The sequence below is a fragment of the Adiantum capillus-veneris genome, chromosome 29 (genome assembly GCF_014529385.1).
Source record: "Adiantum capillus-veneris isolate H3 chromosome 29, ASM1452938v2, whole genome shotgun sequence".
NCBI classification, from domain to species: domain Eukaryota; kingdom Viridiplantae; phylum Streptophyta; class Polypodiopsida; order Polypodiales; family Pteridaceae; genus Adiantum; species Adiantum capillus-veneris.
The window spans coordinates 57,182,458-57,193,063 of record NC_140959.1 but is presented as its reverse complement, the minus strand read 5'-3'; positions in this window follow the sequence as shown (position 1 = coordinate 57,193,063).

The following is a 10,606-nucleotide window of genomic DNA, read 5'->3' as shown; positions in this document are numbered from 1 at the left end:
TGAAATCTGAAATCTAACTATTAAAATCTCAAAACGCTATGCTAATCTGTGGGGATCTGGTGTTGTCGACCAGTACGGGGCTGATCTGCCACTCTCGTGTCGGGCATGGGCTGAAAACCAAAAACGCTAGGCTGATCTGGCTGAATTTGAAAACTTATTGTTCTTGATGCTGGGTACTAATGGTTGTGCGATCAGAGGGTATGCAACTACTCTAAGTTCCTGGACATGCATGGCTTGGGAAGAAGCTCACAAGGGTGGCCTAAGTTATCCTAAACCCTAGAAGTAGAATACTCTTTCCACATGCACATAGGGTTAGATGTGCATGTGACATCCCCTCCTTTTCAAGGTGAGGTATTGGTATCAAGCTATGTGTGCTAGTGCTTGAACTTCATAAATGTCTGCAATGCTTGGTTCTTTCACCTTCACTAAAAGCGACTCCACTTCATCAGCTTCGGGTTCATGTGTTCAACTTGGTCTACGATCTCAGGTCCATCTTCTTCCAGCATCTCCGTTGAGGGATCTTCTTGAAAACACTTAACACAAGACCGTTAGTTTGCATCTGTTTGATACAAATAATGCGTCCTAAACTTAAATTTTTGACCTAATTCTATCCACTATGGCAAACCCCAACAGGAATACCAATGCTCGTTGGACAATTGTGCTAATGCGTCTGCTATGACTGTGTTGTGCCAAGGAATGAGCATGCAAACATGACATAAAATTGTGCTATGTTGTGGATTCCTTGAAGAGAAGCTATCTATCTTTGCTAAAGTGCTTTTCATGCATATTGTGCTCATCCATGAGTGAATCTTGTGCCGCGTGCAATATGGTTTCCTTGTGAAAAAGCCACACATATAGACGGTGATAAACATACAAGAAACTGTCACGAATAAGACACTCTAACAATGCAAACTGACTAATCATCAAAGAAAATAATATTTCTTGAATCGGTACTTTTGACTCAACTCAAGAGTCAAGATCAGTCCTTCGTGACTAATTGTATCTGCAATCGGGTTAGTGCTACTAGACATACAAGCACTCAAACCATCCAATTGCTCACAAAACTTGAAACATCTAGCCAAACGGCCGTGGCAAGGCCGCAGAGAGAAGAATTGATGGGTGTCTTCAAGGCGGATGCAAATATGTTATGTTGTGATTGCTAAAATTTGAAAATGCTACTGATCTTTATGGCTAAAAACTAAATGCAAGGGTTGTCGTTGGTACTTGCAAAGCCTGGCGAGAGGATTTGCTACTGTTGGGGAGTGGATTCGACTGAAATGAAAATGCTGATGAAGGATGAAAACTTTGATGCTTCAATCTCAAAAACACTAGCTGAATTGCTGAGAAAACGTTGTTGACTGGATCTGATGTTGTGGATCTGCAACCATCGTGTCGAGCATGGGCATGGGTTGTTTTGGGCTAAAAACTATCTATTGGTAGATCTGCAATAATTAGGAGCTTGGAGAAAGGATCTGCAAATTTCCATGGTACTCTATTCTCTTTTGCAATACTCTATTATTTAGGGTTCAGTCAAACTCAAGAAGAGGTCAATGATCAATTTAGATGGCAAACCATACATACATGAAAACGTAGCTGGCTTAATTAATGATATTCGGGAATGGAATGCAAGAAACAATTTCACATTTGTGGAATGCAAAAATGGACATGAACCGGAGTACATGAGCAGAGATGTTCCAAGATATATTATTGTAAATGCCATTAGATCATTATGTGCCGATGATAAACTATTAGTGAACTACAGATTTCATAGGCCAGAAAGAGCACCTCCACCTCTAGATTGAATATGTAAAAGTGTATACAAGAAACATGCAATTGTGGATCATGTATCAGATTTTTGAAATTTACACGTCTACGTTTGATACTAATGAGTTTTTTGCTTAATCAATTTGTTTCTTTTTTAAAGCTTAAGTATATGTTACAAAATATTGAGTTTGATTTTTGTATATAAAATGCTTATAATTGTGTCTATATGATAGGTTCCAAAGTATGATGTTGAAAATGATGTGCATCTACCTTCTTATGGTATTTCACATATGTCAATTGAGTGCATGAAACTCCTTTGTAAAAGTGATCCAAACAGCCATGAAAGATTAAAGAAACTATATGATTCGCACTTTGACAAAGAGACCGATGTTTTTGATGACGATGATGGCATGGATGATTTTACTCATGATTTGGTACGAAAAAAGTGAAGCATGTAATAACGAAATTTTTCTTAGCCTGCGGAAGTGCTAGAGCAAATCCACGAAGGAGAAAATTTGTCATGGTTAAGCACGAGTTTGCTTATTCTGAACCTCCAAAATCATTATGTTTGAAGTAATGCATCCATTTTTGCATTATTAAAGTAAATATCTTCTCCGTTGTCAATGTTTATTGCAATATTTTTGAATGTTTCAATACTTAATTTGTATGTGGTCTTTGCTCAAAATGTTGCAGGCTACTATCTCAAAAGTTCTTACCCTCAAAAAACACCCTTCTTACATCAAGAGATGAAGTGAAAAAGACATTGAGCAAGCTTGGATTCGATTACAATACCATACACGTATGTCCCAACGATTGTATTTTGTATAGAAACGAATACAACAATGAAAAAGCATGTCCAAAATGTAAAACATCTCGCTATAAAGATACGAGCAGACAGATCCCTCGTAAGGTGCTTTGACATTTTTGTTGGCAACCCGTATACAACACATATTTTGAATCTCAAATTTAGCAAGACTTATGGACTAGAGAGCAAAGAATGCAAGTACGGATGGATTATGAGAAGTCCCTCGGATTGCCTTGCTTTCAAACATATCAATACAAAATTGCATGAGTTTGAAACAGAACCACGACACATTAAGATGGGCGTTGATTTGGATGGTATGGATCCATTCTCCATGCGCTCAAGTAAATGGTCTACTTGGCCAGGAGTTCTACTTAACTACAATCTTCCACCCTTTATTTGTTTTAAAAATGAGAATTTACTTTTGTCTCTCATAATTCTAGGAAAACGTCAAGTTAAAAATATTCAAGTATACTTGGCACCTCTAATTGACGACCTCTGAGAGTTGTGGAGAGGCATAGACGCGCTTGATATGTAAAAACCAGAAAATGAAAGGAGATCTAGAGTGCGAGAAATTTTAGCATGAACTATGTTGAAATTAGGGTTGCAGAGAAACGCACACAGCTTGGAGAAGACGAAGGAAGCTCAAGGCACACAATTGAGAGTGTGTTACTTAGTGTGTAATGGAAAGATAGATAGCCCTAGAGTGATGGGCGTATATACAATGCACCTGTGTTGCATTTATACGCCCGTATAACAAAAATTATAGGTATAAAATGTCAATATACGCCGTATTTTTGAATACCCATATAAAATAGTTTTCGATCGAGATATTTTCTATCGAAAACGATTTCGATCGAAAAATATCTCGATTGAAAAACTGTATATATACAATCGTCGCCGTAAAACCCGGCCTAATGCTTTTGATCTCTCCTTATGTTTAAATGGTACCCATAGAGTGGCTTACAACATTGTAATGACATCTGGCTTACGACCAGTTGATGATTAATGAAAACGCGGTCTCATAATTTCATCATTGTTTTACTTTTGGTGTCAGATTTAATTGTATGTTTAATTGAACAAAAATTCTATGTTTGTCATTCGATATACTGTCCAATGTCAAACTAATTGAATGGGTATTTAAAAGTAATGACATGTTCACCTAATATGCAGATATGGAAGAATAACTCAACCACACTGAAGCTTCAAGAAATTTTTAATTAAAGAAGAACAAGTTAGATGTGGACAAGTAGATCTTTCTACTATTGCCAACATTGAAGAAGATGAATCTGAGCTGCAGGGCGAACCATTAACCCTTAAAGAGTGCAAAAAGCTTTTCCCTAATCACTTTGTACGCCATCAACTATTTCAAATAAGTTGCAATGAAAAAGATACAACTCTGTTAAAGCTCTCTGATTTGCAACATAAAGGACTGGCACGTGTATTGCTGCAAAGGTTTATACGACAAGAGAGATGCCTACCAAACAACAACCAAGTAGCAATTTACTTTATCCAGCAATGCTATGTTCGATATGTTTTGCTGAAGAGAGTGGATTGATCAGATCATCCAGGCACCGCTGGCATTGGACATGGACGCATTGTAGAAAAGGTGGCAGCACGCAATGCAAATAATCCAATGCCTCCTCACAAGTGTCCTATTGTTTTACTTATTGAAGAGTCAAAAACACTGACTGAATTAGCCAGCCAAGGAGTAACACCAGACATGCTTCGTGACCGTATTCTTGAGCTTGAAATAGAGTTAAGTGATGCACAAGCAAAGCTTCAACGATATGAATCATTGTATGGACCTTTGCCAGATGATACTACCACTTCACGAGATGTTGCTCAACCATCCCCTGAGCTAGGAATTACAGATTTTACCATAGACGAACTTATAGCAAATCTATCAAACTCATAAGTCACTCAGAAGCTTTTTGTAATCTCAAAATTATATCAAACTCTTTTCGATTGAGTAATTTCCCAGAACCTTGTTGTAATTTCAAACCTACATCGACTTTATGTAATTTTTATTCGACAAGATATTATCGACAGTTTATATTTGAGTGTGAGTGAATATGTGTGTCTGAGAGAGAGAGAGAGAGAGAGAGAGAGAGAGAAAGAGAGAGGTTTTGATGTGAACGACAACGAGATAACACTTTCTTTCATCATATACAAAAACTTGTTGAGTAAGTATTACAATGGTACTCTCACAAATCATCTCCATCTTCAAAAACTACAACCATATCATCTACTTCGTCCATATCTGAGCATTCTGAAACTATCTCCCATTCCATATCATCATCATCATCAACTTCTGCAGAAATAGCTTCATGTGTTTGGAAGACTCCATATTGCTTTTGAGCGGCTCTAGTTGCAATGTTTTGAGGCTTATAAATAAGTCTCATATTGCAAAAAAACATACACCAAATCAGCAGCCCGTTTAGTATGAAGTCTGTTTCGCTTTTTAGTGTGCACAAAGTCGAATGCTGACCAGTTTCGCTCACAACTTCCACGTGATGCAGCTACTACTGATAAAACTCTAACTGCAATGTGTTGCAACTCCACTTTCTCTCCACCATACTCCTTCCACCATAAAGGTGCACTTGTTTTGCCAATGGCATCTATATGCCACGGATCCTGAAACATACCAGTTCTGTTGGCATAATCTACTTGTTGATGAAAAGCTGCTTTTCCATCTTCGTGCCCTAAGAGTTGGGAGCACACTGTTTTGAAGTCGTACATAACTTATTTGTTGGCAGATACTGATGCATTTGAAACTTAGGATCCAATACAAAAGCCGCACCATGCAATGGCGTATGCAACTACACCCAACGCTTGTTAACAATTGTAATCATTGTAGCTTTATCCTTTGCACCAAAACTGAAATTTTCTCTTAGCTTGCGTATAGCCTCTGACATATACCAGTAGAACCGACCAAAAATAAAAGAATCTATGTCAACTGCTCTCAAAAGATCTACAAATGGCATTGACACAGTTACTATTCTTTCTACATTACGCCAAAAGACTGGTGAGTTTACTATTTGCGCACATCGACCAGCTGCTTCCTGATAACTTGGATACTTGCTGAGCCATCCATCCCATCTTCTGTCTGCTAAGGTTTCCATCAATGCAGGCTTCAACTCTTGCAAAGCAGCAAGAACATAGTATGTTGTAGCAAACCTTGTCGCGTAAAATATTTGCAATGCTTTATTTGGTGACTTGGTTCGAAAAAGAGCATACGAAAATTGATGCTCTCTAATGAATTTCACCACATGATTTGCATCCAATAAATTTTTCTTCACACATGCCATTTTACCAATATCTTTGAAAAGAAAATTTAAAGTGTGAGTTGCACATGGTACCCAAGAAATCTCCAGATACTTGACTTGAATAGCTCTTCCTGATCCTTTGTAGTTGGCCGCATTATCTATGACAATAGCAGTCATATTCTTTGGTCCACCTGCCTTTGCAATTGCATGCTCATACACCCTTGCTAGGTAGGTGATAGTCTCTCTTTCAATGAGCTGTCAATTGCTTCCACGAACATAGCCCCTCTAGGGTTAATAAGCATTACATTGATTAAAGGTTTTTTCTGACAGTTAGTCCATCCATCCAATGCTATGGTGCATCCATATGCTGGAACAAACTCTAGAACTGTGTGTTTGAGAATGGCTTCAGTACTGTCTTTGACTTTATCAAGATATTCAATTCGCATCTTGTTATAGTCAGGAAGCACAAATCCTTTTTTGGTTGTACTCATCAAAGCATCTTGAATATTGGATTGCGCATAGCATTGAACGATATGCCACACACAACAAATGCTTGTGTCCATTTTAAATGCAACTCAAGCAACCATTGTTTACCTAATGCTTCAGGCATTGTCTGTCCATTGGATGACGCTCTGCCGGATTTGCTTGTGCTAGGAACTCCTCCTGATGTAGAAGCATGTCCATGAAGAGGGTTCAATTGAGAACTTTGATCGTTTACTTAAGTGGTACACACCTCTTCTGTTGCCTCATTGCATACAGATGGCTCAATATTCGCATGAATATCTTTAGAAACATCACCTTTATGTTTAGCTGCAAGAATCAACTTTACTTTGAGAGAATACATGGCAAATTTTTCATGAATATCTTTTGGTGGTGCCCCACACTTTTCAACATTTCCAAGGACTTTAAATAAATGCTCTTTAATTCTGGTTGCATTACCACTGAACTCGTGGCCACAAGATTTACATTTAAGTCGAGATGTATTTCTCCCAGCTTTCAACTCATGCACATAACTCCACTCTTGTCCTTTCACCATGATGCACAAAAGTAATTTGCTAGTAAAACCAAAGTCAATGATCATTTTCATAATCAAAATCAATTTAAACATTAAATTAATTTAACTAACAATGATTGAACGAAATTAAAATAATTAAAAACAATGATTGAATGAAATTAAAATAATTAAAAACAATGATTGAACAAAAATACAATAATAAAAAACAATACCATTGGATTACATATAAATTGCATCGATTTATCTAAAGTGCAAGTTTGTAGCTTTAACACATTACGATAATCAATAATTCCAATTAAATCAAGTATTAAAATGATTATCATTATAAATTGTTATACATACAAGAGCTATAAGTGACATTTTTAAATGTCAAAACGATAATCACTTACAATACTTGATAATTATCGTATCTATGTAAAGTGCGAACAAAAAGTTCTTACACTTTACCATAGATTTTTAAGCGATTATCTATCTACAATGCGAGCATGTGTATGCTCTCACATAGTACAGTAGATTTTGCAGTCCAAATAAAGATAAGAGAATATCAATATTTTTAGACATGCTTTTCCTAAATTTTTACTCTAGTGAGAGCATAGCAGTGTGAATAGCTCTACACAAAACGTAAAAATATAATTTTGTTTCATTATATTCATTTTGAAGTGAGAGAAAATCTCTACACATCAAAATCGAACTTTAAATTACATAAAATTAATTTTTATGTAATTATATTTTTAAACTAATTATCTCTTGTGAGAGTACACTCTACACACAACAATAATATCCTAATTTTTTTAATTAGTCACTTTCAAGTGTCAATTAATTGAACACATTGACAAGTGATTCTTATAATTACATTTTGTATCAAGTAAGAGATTAAACTCTTCACAAAATACAAACTTTCAACTATTTACTAATTTTTTCAAAACAAATTCATAAATTAGAATCACATAACTTAAATTCCATTGAATTTTTATTTTTATTTAATTCACATTGTTTTATTTTTTTACAAATTACTCTTTTGATCGTTTGGTGAGAATACTCACATGGAAAACATTGACTGTGACAGATGGTGTGAGGGATGTCGCGTGTTGCTATATATACTAACATATTCGATCATTATAATTTTTGATCGAAAATAATTTCGTTCGAAAAGTTTTTCGATCGAAAAACCAAGAAGTTATACGTCGTTTGGCCGTTTATGCTGATGTGGCACCGTATAATACGTCCGTATAATTTAGATAAACGAATAATACGCCCATTATTCGCATATTATACGTCTCCCGAATAACGAATAACGTATTATACGGGGGGAAAAACCTCCTAAAGAGGGAAAAAATGCCCCGGCCGTCCTAGTGTGTTCACACACATCACTACCACATGTATATGGTAACAAATCCCCCCTGGAGTGATGCAGTGAACGAGAGCTGGCACATGAGTAAAGGGAAGTGCCATGCCCTAAGGACATGATCACTCCACAAAGCGGAGTAAGCCCAAAGCTTTGCGGAAAGCTTCAAGCTTCTCACGAGACAATGCCTTTGTGAAAAGATCTGCAAGGTTGTCCTGTGTTGGCACATAAGCCAAGCTGATCTCTCCTGCTGAGAGCCTCTTCCTGACATAGTGGTAATGCACCTCAATGTGCTTTGTGCGAGCATGAAAAACTGGGTTCCTCGCAACTGCCAATGCGCTCTGACTGTCAGTGTAGATAGTGTTGGCAGTGTCCTGTCCAACACCCAAATCAGCCATAAGGCATCTGAGCCATACACACTCAACCGTAGCTGTGAAGACTGCCCTGTACTCAGCCTCACAACTCGAAGTGGCCACAGTAGGTTGCTTCTTGCTCAACCATGATATACATGAACTGCCAAGCATGAAACAAAAACCACTTGTGGACACTCTCATGTCAAAACAACCAGCCCAATCTGAGTCTGAAAAAGCATGTAAATCTGGCGGCAATGATCCCCCCTTGGGATAAAATAATCCAAGATGTAAAGTGCCACTAAGGTAGCGGAAAATCTTCTTGACATCCTGCCAATGCTTAGACCCTGGGCTATGCATAAATCTGCTGACCTGTGAGACTGCAAATTGAATATCTGGCCTCGTGTTGCATACATAAATGAGACAGCCAGCATCAGTTTGGTAAAGAGTGACATTAGCAGGAGGGCCAGCATCATGTAGACTTAACTTCAAACCTGTTTCCATGGGAGTGGCAATAGGTTTGCAATCCTCAAGTCCAAACTTACATAGCAATGTCTCTATGTAACTTTTTTGACACAAGGCAATACCACCATCACACTGCTTAAACTGTATACCCAAGTAATGATGCAGCAACCCCAAATCTTTCATCTTGAAAGTAGCATGCAAATCAGCCTTAAATTCAGCAATATGTCTCTCATTTGGTCCAGTAATCAGCAAATCATCAACATAAAGAACCACAATGAGAAGTACATCACCCTCACACTTTACATACAATGTGCTTTCTATTGGACTATTACAAAATCCTCATTTAACCAAATGAGTGTCAGCTTTCTCATACCAAGCACAAGGGGATTGCTTAAACCCATACAAAGCCTTCTTACATTTGCACACTTTGTTCTCTTGTCCTTTTATGACAAAACCGTGAGGCTGCGTTACATAAACTTCCTCAAATATGTCACCATTCAAGAAAGCAGTAACAATGTCTGATTGATGTACATCCCAACCAAAATGAGCTGCCAATGCAAATAGAAAACGCACAGTAGTCATACGACAAGTGGGTGCAAAAGTCTCTTCATAATCTATGCCTTTTTGCTGTGCATAACCCTTTGCAACAAGTCGAGCCTTATGGCGATCGATTCCACCATCCGGCTTGCGTTTCAACTTGTAAACCCACTTCGTACCAATGGCCTTTTTGCCAGGAGGCAAATTACATAAATTCCATGTGTCATTTTCTATAAGTGCATCATATTCTGATTGCATGGCAACCATCCAATTTTCTGGATTTTGTGCTTCATCAAAAGACAGAGCCTCCTCAACATCATGTAAACTAGACACAGCCAAAGCATAACAATCTGATGCATAAGATGCATGGCGAGAGCCTGAACGAGTACGACTAGACAAAGGTGCATCCAATTTATTGTCACGCAAAGTGTGCACCAGCCATTTTGGCATATCTCTAGCCTGCTCATTTTCAGCCCTTTCCTCATCAAGTACATCATGTACATCTGCATCAGTAATAGGCTGATCTGTAACATTTTCAGAAACCCCCATAGGCTGTACATTTGCCTCATTGGAAATTGCATTTGTATTTCCACCACTGAAAAGAGGCAACAAAGTGTTATAAATGTCCTGTGAGCTTACATTACTATCTCTAGTACATGACAGCAAGGGCTGAACAGAATCTTCCACAAACACTATATCCCGTGAAACTAGAATATGTTTTTTTTGCGGATGATACAACCTGTAACCTTTGCTTTCAGCACTATAACCAACAAAAATACATTTGACAGCCTTATTATCCAATTTTCTGCGCTGTGTTTGTGGCACCAAAGCATATTCCAAACAGCCAAAAACACTCATGTGCTCAATAGAAGGCTTTCGATCATGCCATGCATCATATGGAGTAATAGACTGCAAAGCTTTCGTAGGACACCTGTTGAGTACATAAGTGGCACACATGATGGCCTCAAGCCAAAAAGAATGCAGTAAATCTTGACTTTTGACCATACATCATGCCATTTTGGTCAATGACCTGTTTTTCCCCTCAGCAACACCATTTTG